Source organism: Macrobrachium rosenbergii, chromosome 35, assembly GCF_040412425.1.
Source record: "Macrobrachium rosenbergii isolate ZJJX-2024 chromosome 35, ASM4041242v1, whole genome shotgun sequence".
In the NCBI taxonomy this organism is placed as follows: domain Eukaryota; kingdom Metazoa; phylum Arthropoda; class Malacostraca; order Decapoda; family Palaemonidae; genus Macrobrachium; species Macrobrachium rosenbergii.
In genome coordinates this window covers 5,759,588-5,776,958 of record NC_089775.1, presented here as the reverse complement: position 1 = coordinate 5,776,958, position 17,371 = coordinate 5,759,588, and the positions used below count along the sequence as shown (strand labels likewise).

The window sequence follows — 17,371 nt, the reverse complement described above, 5'->3', positions numbered from 1 at the left end:
AGGTGCTTGGCACTTATCGTCTCTCACGCTTAGCCTTGAAATCCAATTACAAAAATAAAAATAATAAATATATATACTCTGACTTATCATACTTCATTACTCATCTGATACGTGACTTACGTGGGACACAGGGCTGACATTTAAAATGTATTTATTTTTATTTATTTTACAATAATTACCAAGCAATTTTGGCTTCCAGCACGAAGGTTAAGAGACATGTTATTCAGACAGTCATCTCGTGATGATCCCAACATTATTTTATTCATTTTTAACTACGGAGATGAGATTCAGGCCTGGTGGCAAGCACTGGTAGAACGAACGTACAGATAATCCTTTTCTGAGAAACATTCTCAGGGGGTTAAGGCTAACACAAATTTGATTTCATTATGTTCAGTTGTTCGAGTGTGTGGTGGCCAAGTTAACAGAAGCACCTAGACGAATGCAGAGTTTAATCATAATTATCTTTATTATTCAGTAGATGAACCTTATTCATAAGGAACAAACCCACCAAAGGGGCCACTGACTTGAAATTTAAGCTTCCAAAGAATATTAAGGTGTTCAATAGGAAATACTTGTGTGAACATACAGTTGTGAAACCCTTCATATTTTGTCAAATTTCCTACTTTTCTCAAGCGTTTCTTGGTGGTGACTGGTCAACCATCCAAGGACTGGCCAGACCACGGTCTAAGTCTAAGAAGACGAAATACTTAGACCATGGACCAGACACATCATTACTGAAACCTCGCTGGCCGGGTGACCAGCCGATAGCATATCAAAAGCGCTACTCTGCCGTCGGCAACGATTACACACACACATTCTGCTTGTACTTGACCTAAATGAATTCACTAATCTCTGCCCTTGGGACTAGAAGATAAAATGAGATTACAACCTTGTAGACTAAACTTAAATTTTAACATTTAAATGAACTATGGAAATTAGAAATAGGATGGTAAATATAACATGGTCAGAGAACCCTACCTGTCAAACAGATTGGACAAAGGACAAAGGTCGAGGGTCAACGAAAACATAGAATCTAAACGCTTGTATAGATAATAAGACTGGGATTTTTCCTCAGAGGATGAGATGAGACGAAATTACAGAAATACACAGATAATATAAATTACAAAGACTGTTTACTTAAGTTTGGAAGCAGAAGGAAATTCGTAATTTTTTATTTCTATTTTACATCCCTGTCAACTAGATTGGTCCCTGGGGTACCCCATAATTTAGAAAATTGATTAAAATTAATGAAATATTTCGTTTGACTTAATCAAGAGAATGGCCTCAATTTAATTTGGTCATATACTCGTGGTTATGCAGATTTCAAATCTACCGGAGAGAGAGAGAGAGAGAGAGAGAGAGAGAGAGAGAGAGAGAGAGAGAGAGAGAGAGAGAGAGATTGAAATCAGTAAACTTTACAGGATAACTACAATTGAGAGAGAGAGAGAGAGAGAGAGAGAGAGAGAGAGAGAGAGAGAGATCAGTAAAATCAGTAACTTTGAGAGAGAGAGGATAAGAGAGAGAGAGAGGGAGAAACTGAAATCAGTAAACTTTACAGGATAAATACAATTGGGAGAAAGATTACACCAGGGCAGGTAGGTGAGAGAGAGAGAGAGAGAGAGAGAGAGAGAGAGAGAGAGAGAGAGAGAGAGAGAGAGAGAGAGAGAGAGAGAGAGATTTGAAATCACTAACTTTACAGATTAACTACAATTGAGAGAGAGATTCCACCAGGCCAAGTGAGAGAGAGAGAGAGAGAGAGAGAGAAACCCATTCCTCTTCAAAAGCAACAAACTAACCAACACTACCACACATCCCTCGAGTGAAGACACCACATCTCCTACAAGTCGAACCCACTAAAACCTTATCAACAACCAAGGAAGGACCTTTCCACCTGGGCCAACCTCGCTAATTAAAAAATGGGGCTCTTATACCGTTCGCCCCCTCTTATCTCTCGTTATCTGCCCAGGTGGCTGCATAGCGGTCACAATGTGCCTTCCCAGGGGTAGAGATCTCATGCAGATGTAGGTGCCAAAACAATAGCAACTTGTTCTAAGTAAGGCAGACGACACTGGCCCTTGTGTCAGGGGTAAACAAAGGCTACCGGTTCTGCCTCTGTTCCCAAACGGATTTGGCAAATAACGCCTCTCTGTCGAGGTGTAAATCCCCCCCCTAGCCCCAGGGTCAAGGCTTCTTGGCTATTTTTGGGCGAATTTCGGAAGATTCAGTCATTAAAATCCTACTGCACAAAATGCCTTGTACATTCCTCGATTCACTTTTTCAGTGTGTAACTCTGAGAGTATATGAGTAAAGAATCTACATTCAATTATATGTTGTAATAACCACAATGCCCTCTTAACTCCTCGAATTCTTCACACTTTTAAGATACGCTCGTCACTAAAAATCCTCAAATTCAAATGCAAGAATAGGAAGTAGTTCTGATGACCGTAGCACGATTCGAACCCACCCGAAGAGAATCACTAATTACAAGCAAACTTGCATTTATACTTGCATATAACGTGTATATGCAATCAAACCAGACTTAACCCAGCTTTGCAAAAAGGACCATAAAGTCTGACAATTGCGAATTTTACCGTAATGTACCACGTTTACCTAAAAACTTGGTATTTATTTAAGATCATCAGTAGAGTCAGTGCAGTTTGAACTTCAGAAGTTCAAGCGAAAATGCAATGCATTACTACCCTAACGCTATTCTTCTTGAATTTTAATACATTTTTATCTATCTATTTATTTATTTATTTTCTTTTTTAATAAGTGTTATCTCTTCTTTCTGTATTTCCCTTTACTTCCTCTTACTTCTTCCTAATGAACACCTTAATATTCTTTGGAAGCTTCAATTTCAAGCCAGTGGCCCCTTTGGTGGGTTTGTTCCATATGAATAGGTTTCATCTTCTGAATAATAATAATAATAATAATACCTATGAATTTCATATACATTTCGGCAGAAATGGCGACTTTTAATCTACCAGATTATCTATGATGAAGTTTTGGTCAGTGAGTACCAAAACACAGAGGTGATATACCAGTACAGTGAATTAAATACCAATATGTCACTAGTAAACACAGTGTGATCAGAATGTGCTGGGCTTCAGGTGAGAAGCTAGTGATTCTGAAGGACCCTATTGAGCAAAATAAGTAAAAAATGTGCCGGAGTTTCTTCGGAGCAATCGAGTCTTCTGTACAGCGTATAATCAAGGCCACCGAAAATCTATCTATTTCGGTGGTCCCGGTATACTGTAATGCTGCATGAGCCGTGGCCCATGAAACTTTAACCACTGCCCGGTGGTGGCCTATCCTATGTCACTGCCAGAAGCATGATTAATGATAACTTCAACCTTAAAAAAATAAAGACTACTCAGGCTAGATGGTTGCAATTTGGTATGTTTGATGATTGGAGGGTGGATGATCAACATACCAATTTGCAGCCCTCTAGCCTCAGTAGTTTTCAAGATCTGAGGGCGGACAGAAAAAGTGCGGACGGACAGAAAAGGCTGGCACAACAGTTTTACTTTACAGAAAACTAAAAAATGCGTGCTCCAAAACAGCTGTTTTCAGGATTGAAGACCCCAAGCAACCTTTCCTCCAGATATATAAAAAAAACCAAAGATTGTATGAGATTTTGATGATTGTGTTTCTGTATTTACAATCTAACAGCTTAAAAATTTGTTGTGGATTTGTAATTTTTTTAGTAGAATTTTAAGGTCGATATATTATTATTATTATTATTATTATTATTATTATTATTATTATTATTATTATTATTCAGGTGAGCCCTATTCTTATGGAACAAGCCCACCAAAGGGGCCACTGACTTGAAATTCAAGCTTTCAAGGAATATTAAAGAAAAAAAAAAAAAAAATATATATATATATATATATATATATATATATATATATATATATATATATATATATATATATATATATATATATATATATATATGTATGTATGTATATCAAACATCTACGTAAACAAACCACTACACAAACAAGAGAGAGAGAGAGAGAGAGAGAGAGAGAGAAGACTCAACAACCACAAGCTAAAATAGAACTTTGAAAAGGCATGAAACGGTTATCTCCTATCAAACGCAGTATATATAACGTTATTAAAGGACTCTCAGACGCAAGAACGACCTTCCTACGACGTCCCAAAAGGGCGAGAATCCCCTGAAACGAACTTTGGGGGGGGGAGGGGCCCACTCAGGAGGAGGCTGTGGGGGAGGGGAGGGGGGACGAATCCCGGGGCCTTCCGCGCTGAGGAACAAGACGAGAATCCCGCGAGGCCAGAAATGGCTCCCTCTCTCGTTATTTCGCAAAGTGGAACGAGTAGTACTACTTCACTTGCGCACGAACCCGATTGCGTTGTCTCTCTCTCTCTCTCTCTCTCTCTCTCTCTCTCTCTCTCTCTCTCTCTCGTCCGGGCTGTTCTGGTCTTGCTACTAAATGGCGTTTGGTGAAAGGGCTTAGATCTGGATTCATGACCGTCATCAGCAGCTATAGTCTCTTCAAACTCCAGTTTCTGTCTCTCTGTCTCTCAGAGTATTCTACTCTCGGATGGCTTACAGACCTTAGGCCCAAGGCCAAGCACTGGACTTTATGAGGTCATTCAGCGCCGAGAAGGAAACTTGACGGTAATTAGGTTTGAAAGGCGTAACAGGAGGAAAACCTCAAAGCAGTTGCACTATGAAATAATTGTTAGGAGAAAGTTGACAGGAAGATGGAAGATGGATAATATGAATGGAGGTACAGTAAAAGGAATGAAAGGGGTTGCAGTTTGGGGCCGAAGGGACGCTGCAAAGAACCTTTAGTAATGCCCCTGTGAGTGCAACTGCAAGGAAACAGTGATTGGAAGTATCTTACTGCATGAGATGTGTTCTATTGCGTGTAATTCAGAGAGAGAGAGAGAGAGAGAGAGAGAGAGAGATTCCAAGTTCAATCTCCATGATCTGTAAAAGTTCAGAAAGACTGAACCATAATTTTTAAGTTCAGAAAAATGACCTTTAAAAAGTTCCAAAAATTGGCCACTATAATCCCAAGTCCCATGAAATGGGTGGGCCATTATTATTCCAAGATCCGAAAAACGAGCCATTATTTTCAGCTTTAGGAAAACTGACCCCCTTTTTTTTTCAAAGTCCCCAAAAAATGGGTCCTTGTTATTCCAAATCCGGAAAAATGGACCCTTGTTCCAATTTCAAAAAATAAAAGTGCCCTTATTCCCCAAAATGTTCAAACACGTTCCCTGAACCCAAACAACCAATTCTGCTTTCAGGATGGAAGGAGGAAGAAGAAGAAGAAGAAGAAGACGCCGTGAAGGACACGCTCTCGGTTCGTAGGACGAATGACATCCCAGACGAGAAGGCCCTCTCGGTGGACACGAGACCAAACTTGTTCAAACCGATTTTCAGAACTTCCAGGAGACTAGGTCTAATAACTGTGGGTAGTAATGACTTCGACTGGGTTGGCCCGGTCGCGTCCTGAGGGTCAAGATTGGGATTTTCTTATCCTTTGACACCTCAGCAAGATACAGAGCAGAAGTGGGGCCTCAACTGGGGCAATGAACCGTACCGGTATGAGACTAGTTTGATCCTGACCTACCAAATTATTATTAATAATAATAATAATTCAGATGAACCCTAATCATATGGACTCGGCCCACAAAAGGGGCCACTGACTTGAAATTCAAGCTTCCAAAGAATATTAAGGTGTTCAGTAACAGAAAGAGGTCATTCTTAATAAAAAAAAAAACAAATTAATAAAATAATTAGATAAAAATGTATTAAAATGCAAGGAGAATACCATTAGGGTAGCAATGAATCGCATCTTCGCTTGAACCTTTGAAGAAATTCCAATTGGACATCCCAAGTAGGGAGGCAGTTCCACACAAGCTATCACTTCAGTTCCTACCCCAAATATAAGGTTCGCTCTCTAGAGGTTCCTGAATATTATACATCCCCACTCAAAGTTTCAAAGTCTACCTTATCTCTCCCAAAAGATTCCGAAAGACCCCCCCCCACCCCCCCTTTCGCCCACTTGTTCCCTATTTTCCCGGGAGTGCATATGTTTGTTTGCGCCCATCTTCAACCCACATCCAAAGGTCATTAACACGTGAAATTGGCTAACCTGCCCATGGCCACAGTCTCCCAAAAACAGCATCAGGGGATGATGACGTGTTCATGCACAGTGCGATCCTTTACTATAACCCCTACCATTCCCCTCTCGCCCCGGGGCTGCAAATGCTGAAAAAATATTGCATAAATGGATCGTCTAAAACAAAACTGTTCTTGAAATCATTCATGTGTCTTCAAATGCGTCAAAATAGTTTTATAATAATATAGGAAAAACTGTTTTATATATATATATATATATATATATATATATCACACGCACACACACACACACACGCAGTCCACCACGTTGGGAAAATGATCGCGAAGTTGTCTTTGTTGAAAGCGTGGTGGTGGTGGTGGTGGTGGCGGTGGTCCTGCTGACTCACGACGACGACTGGAGCAAGCTAATACCGCCCCTGTGGCCCCACAACACAGGGGCCGTTTTCGGCACTGCACGGACACCTACTGTACAGCCACCCATCCCAGCAGCTAGCTGGCAGCGAGAAGCAGCAACGAGGATCCTATGATAGGATACAAGAAGACCCAAAGCCCTCGTTCAAGCTAAAACAGGCCCTGTGTCAGGGACGCCACAGAGGCGACTTTCCAGTGCAGTCGTCGTCAGCGCAGCAGCCTTCGAGCAGAAACAGGAATCATCGCGACCACTAAATACGAGAGAATCAAAAATGATTTTCTGGCGAGTTCATACCGACGGTTCTCCTCCTTCTTCTTCTTCTCTCGAATGGCGGTTTGCATGGAGAAGAAGAAGAAGAATCGAAGGCGTTTCTGTTTTGTGAGGTCGCCTCACCTACATTACAAATAAAGAAGAGGAGTCAGTATCAAAATAAATACTATATTATACTGTACCATTTTTAAAAGTCCACTTGGCAACTAAAAACAGTATAAACAGTATAAAAACTTCTCTTTTATATACGATGAAGGAATGCTTCCATCTAATTCCGTTCTGTTAAACATCTACAATTCACAGAAGCAGCATAAAAATGAGACGACAGATAACTCGAGAACGGGTGATCGAACCTTCATGAACCATGGCAGATATGGACAGGAGGTGATGGTCCTCTAAACGAGCAAAGGTCTAGATTGTTTCCATGACAACAGATTATCAGATTCAAAGGTTCTCATCGAAATTAACCAGAGAGAGAGAGAGATTAACAGGAAATGCCCAACGCCGTTTCTTCTCTGACACAGGAAGTTAGGAATCTCGATGGGCAGGTAATACCCATCGCTACCAGGCGCGCGTGCGCGCTATGTACTGGAAGTCGAACTGGCGAATATAAACACAAGTTGGACTCACTGAACCAACAGCCCTCAACCACCCACCCCCTTCCCAAGAACCATGACGACCTATACCCATCCCCCCCCTACCATTTGTCCTCTCTCTCTCTCTCTCTCTCTCTCAACGGACGTGATGTTTGTTGCCAGGGTAACACAGTCCAGCTGAGAGAGAGAGAGAGAGAGAGAGAGAGCTGCGTACTTACTAAGAAAAACAGTACATCTAATACTGACATGAACACGTATACAGTTTCAATATTCTAATCACAAACCTCCCTCTCTCTCTCTCTCTCTCTCTCTCTGTGAGGACTTTGGTAAACAAAGACACCCAACTACCCATTTCAGTTCCTGCTGACCTTTGAGGCAAAATAGGACATGGTGGTTAGATGACTGTTGGTTGCAACTAGGGTTGAATAGTGCTAAGGGGCTTGCAACCTCACTCCAAAAGACTTGCTAGGAACAAAACAAACAAATATTGGAGCTAACCTAAAGTGAAAAGGCATGTGGGAATATAGAATGTATGTGCAGTAATTTGCACGTTTTCCATGTACCTTTTACAATAAATATATATATATTTATATATATGGCATCATTAAGTCTATGGCAGCAATCATACAAGTAGGTCTAGATTTTAAAACAACAATAGGTAGTTTTATAATGTGAGGTATCATGGGGATATCCTGACAAGCCCCCTTCCTTCTCCAACAAATTTAAAATTAAAATATTATCCTATCCACATGCATGCCATACATAGAAGCTAATAGTCAGCCCATAAACAAAGGAAAACTACAACATTAGCTTATTCAAGTCATTCAACTCACTTCACACAGAAAGCAGTCAGCAGTGGACACGGGAACCAGTACACACAGACATAATCACAAAAGTGGTCTGAAATTGATAAGCCATACGCCCAAGGCACTGCCCTGAGGCCCTGAGAAGAAACCTCATGCAAAAATGAGCTCAAAAAACTGTAGCAGGCATTAGTCACCACCTTGGGGTATCATCTGAAACTCATTTTCTCAAATTTGTAAGCCAATATTAACTGTGAACTGTAAGTGTCCAAAGTGTATTGGAATCTTGCTTGTAACTGGGAGAACATATATATAAACAAGATATCATGCAGAGGCCTGGAGGGGTTATCAAACAAACTCGACATGAGAGAAAGTTATCTAATCTAGCCACTGTTGTGAAGTAGGCATGACAGCAAAAATTACTGAGAAAATGCACACTACCACAATGTATGGTAAAATAAATGAATCTTGAATGGACATGATGATTCAAAAAGGTCAATTCAGAGGAAAAAGTAACAAAACAAATGGACACTGAACTTGTCTATACATTAAAGAAAACAGGTTATGAGGCCACTGTCAATGCAGACCAGTAACAATGACAAAGTCTTAAAACCTAAATCTTTAAGGCTGGGAGGAGACAGGTAACAGTTATCCAATGTACCAACAAAATGCTATGTTCTAAACAATATTGCTTTCTTCATGAACAAGATAAACAATTTTCCATGACCCAATTTAGAAATTTTCACGCCTAAACAGAGAGAAAATGGAAAACCAGGTGCTTTTGTCTATGAATTCCAAGTTGTACTGTACTGACTGACTTTATAAATGTGTTTAGACTGCTCATACTAGGCAGCTATTATGTAGAAGGTCAAGTGGCCTTAGGAATTCTGGAACACTGCTTGGTGTCTTTCATCTCTATGTACTGGTACAAAGGTCACAATCAGACAAGTGCACTGAAGGCATCTTTCTTTCTTCTGAGCAGATTCAGCACTTGCTATCATTTGATTAGGGGATGGCAAGTGTCATTTAGACACTCTCCCTCAATTTTTCAAGTCTCAGAAAGCTTCTCTCAGAACTTCAATGTCAGAAAGGTGTAAAAACCTAAAAATTTACCATTTTATTGATGGTGGCCTTGTCATCCAGCCTTCACTGCGTAAGATTTACTGTTCAACTGAAAACTTACTAAAGTTTACAAGCATCTTGCAAAATGGAGGAGATTTATGTATGCAACATCTTTAGATATGTAAGACCAAACTGCATACCATGCAATTATTGTACCAATGTAAAACATTAAAAGTTCCACCCCAGGGATTCTTGAATGAGCATAAATTAGGAAGCTATGGGAAAGGGATATTGCCAAGAGCCTATGAATATACACGCTATAAAGTATATCATAAGGGGCCTTACTAAAGATTGTCTAGCCTAGCCTAGCCTAGCCTACTCAACATTATCATGAACCAGGGAATGTACGTGGCTGGACTCACACTAAGGAGATCAGTTATAGGCAGATACTAGAACCATAGAACTTCTCATTCCCAAAATCACCAGACCCAGCAAACAGATACAGAGATCAGTGTCCAGCCCAATGAGGGATGATGGCCACGAGAAGACACTCCAGCCTTCTTGCGGAAGGCTGCATTCCAAGCCTTCTTCATATGCTCCTACAGTCTGGAGAGGAAGAAGAGAAAAGGAGAAATGACGATGAGGAGAAGGTGGACGATAAAGCTCAGGAATGCTTCTTCAACCTCCCTGAACACAGGTCGCCTCGACCTCACAAACATCCACACACAAGACAGACATCTGGCTTGCAGACTGGCGGATCACGTCTCATTTTGAAAAAATATCAAATTGTTGCACAGCATTGCATTTAATTTAATGCACCGACTGGGAAACAGCAGTGTTGTGGAAAGTGTTTTTCTGTGAGATCACAAAGCTAGCCTACGTCATCCGGCTGAGATAGCAAGGATAGCTGGCCTGGAAAGCCACAAAGCCTTCAAATGCTCTTTGTCTCTTGGGGTGGTCCTAGATGTTAACGCTGTCGGGGGCTGCGGGGTAGTATGCTACCTGCCTCAGATTTATGCATAGATTCAAGCAGCTTGCTGGGCCGTATACACCCTATGTGGTAGTAGGGGTATATGGGTAGGCACCAGTTCAGGAGGAAGGATGGGCACAATAAGGGGAAGAGGCGACACTCGGCAATATGCACAACAACGGCCTATTAAGTGCAGAACAATGGCTACTGGCTATATCTGATAATGGAATCCTCCTATCAAAAATGGTATAAAAATGAAAAAGTTGCTCGCCATATCCTATAACCTCCGTAAATGTCTTAAGCCAAATATGTTGATCACTGTGATTGTGGGTCGCAAGCTTTTTAAATTGAACCAGCGCCGAGACAAACCAGATATTTATTTCTTGTGAACAATTTAGCCACATCTCGAACCCCCATGATGGAGGAAGAGACACAATTTATAGACAGCAATCCTTTACCCCTACAATGGTAAAGTGTTAGCCTCAGATGGATGACGTAGGCTAGCTTTCTCATCTTGCAGAGAAACACTTTCCACGACGCTTCTATTCCCCAGTCAGTGCATTAAATCAAATGCAATGCTGTGCAACAATTTGTTTCATATTTTTTCAAAATAACACGATCCGCCAATCTGCAAGGCATCGCTATATATGTAGGCTTCCATCTCAGTCAACATGAAATCATCTGCAAATATACATTTCAACCGCGATACATCCTAACCTAACAATAACCTAGGGTGCTACATCTGCAAATATACATTTCAACCACGATACATCCTAACCTAATAATAACCTAGGGTGCTAAGTTATTATTAGGTTTGACTCCCAAAGATAAGCGCGTATATTTTAGAACCAGAAGAACTTGAAGACTGCGACTTCGAAAAAGACAAATACTGTTTGTGGTTTTTCTCATGTTGATATGTATGTCTGGGAAAAACTCAGTAAGATTGAAAAAAAAGTGTTGCACATATCGTTCTGCCTTACACACTATCACATCTGGGTGGGGGGCATAGCACCCTCAGTTAATTTTAGGTTAGGGTGCATTGCAGTTGAAACGTATCTTTAAAGATGACTTCATGTTGACTGAGATAGAAGCCTATATATAAAGATGTATTAGGATGTGTTCTGGGTTGCAAACTGATGGATCACACGTTATTTTAAAAAAATATTAAACGATTTTGTTGCACCGCATTGCATTTAATTTAATACACCGACTGGGAAATAGAAGTCGTGGAAAGTGTTTATCAGCACGATGAGAAAGCTAGCCTACATCGTTAAGTGAAACTAACGCTTTCTCCCAAAATTCTGTTTCTGGATTAGTGCAAAAAATAAAACGAATGATATTAGCGAGCTGCTGTTCCATTTCCTTCTCCAAAGCATGCCTAGCCATCCGTCCACAAACATAACACGAGACCAGCATCGCATTGCTTTCAAAGCCACTGACAAGACCTTCACCTCCCTCCACAAACCATCTCTCCCAACAACAGCCATGATGGGGAGCGCAAGAACAGATGCACGTGTGGGCGGTCACGGCTAGCTGGTGACGTATTTGAAAACCTTGTTACCTAGTTTCAACAACCGGACCCGATGCGCCAAAATTTTCTTATAAATGACAGTTGTTTCTGTCTCTACAGGAACAATGTTCGGTTAATTTTGCACTTAACCTTTCCCTTTACTCTAAAGGGAATGCAAGTACGTAGCCTACCCCCGTAAGTTACGATATATGTTCTTTTTCGATAAAGAAAAACCGTTATTCAATTTTTAACCATAGTTATCTTTTCTAGAGCTGTCATACGCTCAACTACGGTTAAATAGCAGGGGTCTAGTTAGGCTAGCATATTGCTAGATTATTGAATCTCTAACATGTAACTTAAGTCAAGACACATTTCAAAACAATAGTTTTCTTTTTTATTCATATTTCTAATATCATTTCTTCCTTTCTTTCTTAAAATCTTCAGCTGAAGAATCCCCTCCATTTGCCAAACACAAAATACGATCCTCACCTCCCAGGCTAATCGACCTAGGTTAGGTTAGGCTATGGTAGGCCGGAGTACCTCTACCGCGACATTTTAACCCGAGGAAGAATACTGCGGCTTATCGTCTTATGCTTTCAAACGCTGACAAACCATCACACGAGCAGCCAGGATCATAATTACTTAAATTTTAGCTTAAATAAGCATAGGCTAGGCTAGGCTAGCCTAGCATCGACAAGCGGCAGGCCCACGCCGACTTAAATTTGCACCGCCTTCCAAAAACTTGTCGGTAAAACTTCAAAATTTGCCATTTTGGATTTTCATTGGGAAGAATTAAATCTAGATCATTTCGGTCATCTTTTTTTGGTTTTTGGGGGTTTGGGGGAGAAGGGGGTCCAAAAGTGACAATTTGATAAAAAAAAATACTTGTGTTAAATCTTCCACGATAATTAAATAATGAGATATGGAATTAATATATTGGTGAAATGATAAAAATGGATAATAAATAACAGATAAAAATGCATAAAATAAAATCGGGCAGGTCATTTTTTGCACAGGCCCCAAACGACACCAAACCTAAAATTACAGACGTTAATTACACAAATTACACACAGGAAAATTAAATAAAATCACAGGTGACAAAATAAAATGAGATACAGATAAATGGAAATGATAAAATACATAAATATGGAAAATTTAAATGTGTATATAGACGAATGGTCCTTGGCGAGGTTGGCAGCCCTGAATCAGCTGACATGAACACTAAAAATGTCTCTCACTCTTTCTCTCACACTCTCTCTCTCTCTCACACTCTCTCTCTCTCTCACACTCTCTCCTCTCTCTCTCTCTCTCTTACCTTACAGACCGTCCTTCTACTTCATGGGTAATCCTCGAGAAGAAATAATCCCCGATAAACGTCAAGAGGAGGAGGAGGAGGAGGAGGAGGAAGAGGAGGAGGAGGAGGAGGAGGAGGAGAGAAAAAGAAGACCTCCCCTCTCTCTCTCTCTCTCTCGCTCTCTCTCTCTCTCTCTCTCTCCCGCCCCAGACAAAGAGTGGGAGGAAAGGAAGAGCTTTCAGAAGAGAGTCATCCTTCCCGTCGCTCTCTCTCCTTTCGCTTTCTCTCTCGACTCTTTCTCTCAGTTCCATCGATAGGGCAGACCCCCCTGCATCTGTTTTGCGCCCCCTCACTGCACTAGAGAGTCCTCGGTGGTCCTCAGGCGGGGGAATTTCACAGACATTTTGGGGCGAAATCGGAACGGCGGCGGCGGCGGCGGCGGCGGCGGCGGCGGAGGCGGAGGAGGAGGACGACGAGAGGTGCGGATGGCGGCCCTACGTGTTGTGAGCTGCTCAGCTGATTCCTCCCTGGCTCTGTTTCTCTCGTCCCCAGCTCCTCTCTGTCTCTCTCCCTCTCTCCCTCCCTCCCTCCCTCCCCCTCTTAGCAACTCGCCAACCCCTTGTGTGTTTACTATTTGATGGTAGGCAGGATTTTAGATGGGGTTTCATGGTGGGATCTTTTGGTGAGGTTTTGGGGACGTTTTGACTGTTCCTCTTTCTCCCTATTTCTCCCCTTATTATCTCCCTCTTCTCCCTCCTCCCTCTTAGCAACTCGCCAACCCCTTACCGTGTTTACAGTTTGCTGGTAGGCATAAAATGCTCAACAATTTGTTGGTAGGCAAACATGTTCAGCAGTTTGCTTGTAGGCAAAAATGTTAAAAAATTTGACTTGTAAGGCAAAAATGTTAAAAAAGTAATGGTAGGCAAAATGTTAAACAATTTACTTGTAGGCAAAAACGTAAAAAAAATTTACTGGTAGGCAAAATGTTAAAACAATTTACTGTTAAAAATGTTAATGGTAGGCAAAAATGTTAAAAAATTTACTGGTAGGCAAAAATGTTAAAAATTTACTGGTAGGCAAAATGTTAAACAATTTACAAGTAGGCAAAATGTTAAACAATTTACTGGTAGGCAAAAAATGTTCAACAATTTGCTGGAAGGCAAAAATGTTCAACAATTCATTGTTAGGCAAAAAATGTCCAACAATCAGCTAGAAGGCAAAAATGTTCAACAATTTGCAGGTCGGCAAAAATGTCACCTAAAAAAAAAAAGCATCTTTGATACTCGATGTTGTTTGTGATGATCTAAATACGACTTCACTGTCCCTCTGAACAACTCACAACCCTAACCACGTTTACAATTTGCTTGCAGGCAAAAAATATAAGATAAAATAAGACATCTTTGATAATCGATGTTGTATGTTATGATTTAAGAAACATACGAATCAAGACCCTTTGATAATTACGTTGGAAGGGACAAAGAATGTTACCCCATTAGAACACTAAAATGAGCCAGACTCATCCTCCAATTTTTTTATTCTTTTAGCCTTACACAAACGCCCCCCAACCCCCTCCATCACATTGACTGTCCCATAGCTCAATACCATCATTGTTTTACTCTAAATGCAGCCGAGAATGAACGGGTAGCTGCCGAAATTAAAACGATAGAGAAGGAAATTGTTTGCAGCTCTCTGAAACACAAGCAACCATCGATCACAGTCGAAAGCATGCGCCTAAAGAGATACCGTTGGTGGAGCGAGCCTTGTGTGTGTACGTGTGTGTCTGTCTGTGACTGTTATAACAACTACCTATATGTCCACACACGTACACGATCTACCACATAACTACCACATAGGATGGAATAAACTCCTACATACACACAGATCAGTGGTGCCTTTGGCAGCGCATAAACATGGAATGTTTTCCAAGTCTTGCCCTTGGCTTGAAATGAAAGGGTTTCATTGTCATTTATTTATTTATCCAGTTTATTTATTTATTTATTCACTGTCTTAGCCCAATTATTGGTTTAATATGAAACCACCCGCCCAGAAGTCACTCATTCTCCCCAACAGTCTCATCTCGCCAAAAAATTCCATTCATCTCCCAAAGTTAATCCATAAAAGGACCACCGTTGGTCAAATTTGTATAAAAACCCACAGGTAATTTTTTGCCTAATCCTGCTAACAAACAAACAAACAGAAAGACAAAGAAATAGAAGTAAAAACACTCTTAGATGGCTGTGACAAAGAAAGAGTCGAAATAACTCAACCCTAGGCCTAGTGTTCCATCTGAAACACTTCCATATTTATTTGATAGATAATAATAAAGTTAGTTCCATATTCTTTTACAGTGAGGCTGAATACTAAACAGTTTTAATGTTTTATTCCTGCAGTCACCAAGTCATGTATTGATCTTCTGATCTGAAGCTGAATTAACCAATATGTATATGTGTGTGCATTCCTTTCATTGTTTGATAGCAGACATAAATTTAAACCTGTCGTCACGCTGGTCAAGTTTGAAACACTCTGAATATAATGGATTTTCAAATGCCGAAAGTGTCCAGAGAGCACTTACAGCTTCAGGGGACACGGGGAGACAGAGAGAGAGAGAGAGAGAGAGAGAGATCACTCAACCCAAACATCATTGTGATTTTCTGTACTCCCAGTACGTGTGGAACATGATGTGGTATTTGTTCTACAGTTGCAGTCTCTCTCTCTCTCTCTCTCTTATTCCAAGAGGAAGTGAGAGAGAGAGAGAGAGAGACACATTTATCGCTGCTACTTTGGCTTGTACTTCGAGGTGCTAGTACTAAACACCGTATGGTCAATGTAAAGTAGATGGCGGCAGCACGAAGGTATCGATTATATTAATATATAATAATTTGTCGACCACGCTATTAATATGGGTGTATATGACACTCTGATCCCCCAAGGGGCTAGTACTAAACACGGCGTCCCAAGGAGCTTCCGCCATGTTTAGTACTAGCACCTGGGAGTAGGTGACGCCTAGGTAACAAGCCAAAGTAGATCCTGTTTATGTGATCTCACGTTTTTGGGGGGAGGGGGGCCAGTTGAAAGGAGATTAGGTCTTGACCGTGTCATTGTTGGTGCTGGAATCGGAACAATATCTCAAGAACGGGCGAACTGATTTAGACCAATCTATCTTCACAACTCAAAATAACCAACTTTTTTTGGTCAGTGATAAAGATTTGACTGTTGGCAGCCAATGGAAAACGATACATTCTTAATCTTCTCTATATTTTAATTTTGGGAGAGATAGGAATTCATATATAAATGATTTCTCAGTCTAGATGGAGGTTTGGGTTCTCTAAGTGCTCTTACTAAGCAAAGATAATAATTATGACAGCAAGGTAAGGTAAACTAACTACATAGTTAAATTAATTCATTAAAAAGAGTTAATTACCCTTATAAAGTTAGCTTAGATAAAACTGATTAATCTAGGTAATGCCAGATTAATTACCCAACACCAGGTAAGGTTACAGAAGCAATGATAAGCTGAATTTGGTCAGGTAGCAATTTCACATTCTCCTCTATATTCTCATCCCAGGATTCTCAGGAAATGCAGCTATACTGCGCTATGCCTGGGGAAAAAAGCATAGCATCCGTCCAGAGACTACCGTCTTCAAGGTCTGTCGTGAAACGTGTTTTTCCGTCTATAATTGACACTACCGAATCCAGTGTCCTTGGGTTCCAAGGTCTAACGCCGTGACGTCATGCAACGGACCTCAAGAACTACGTTGCACATACACACGCACACACAAACACAAACACTCACACATACTTATAAAATAAACAATCATTGACTCTTGCCTTTCCTAACTGCTGGTTCAAAGGTAAATCCATTGTGCAGGAAAAGTTTTAACTAAATTGTACTTTACACCTTCTCAGGAATATGAAGCATTGTTACACTTCTATAATCATTGCAATCATCCCTGTAACCCTTCCTCATTTACAAATAAACAGTCAAACATTCTTATCATCAATTCCTTTAGAATCTTTCCCTCATTTAGAGATGCTTTCCTCATCCCGGTCAGCCATTAAATTACACCGATCACAGACAAGAAATGTGCTTGAGTTTTATCTCTGAGAAATTGCAGAACACAAACTTTAGACTGTTTAGCACCACTGTCTGGAGGCAATGACATACCCCAGTCTTCGAGAACACTGGTTATGTGGTCATATGGGTCTTAAATGAGTTTGCAACACTGAGTATTTTCAATATTACTTTGTAACATTTGCATGTAACTAAGATTGCTGATATGAAGAGAATTGTTTTTCATGAAAAACCGCATAACTCCAGCACATTTCTCTC

At 40.6% G+C, this 17,371-nt stretch overlaps 1 protein-coding gene across 1 annotated transcript in view; it reads right to left on the bottom strand.

Moving 5' to 3' along the window:
- atos (atossa) overlaps nt 1-13,576 on the bottom strand; it is a 76,660-nt gene extending 63,084 nt beyond the window's left edge. Inside the window, 1 exon segment of the mRNA XM_067134307.1 lies at nt 13,063-13,576. The gene's annotated coding sequence lies outside the window, so the exon portion shown is untranslated.
- Between the last annotated feature and the right edge of the window lie 3,795 nt (nt 13,577-17,371).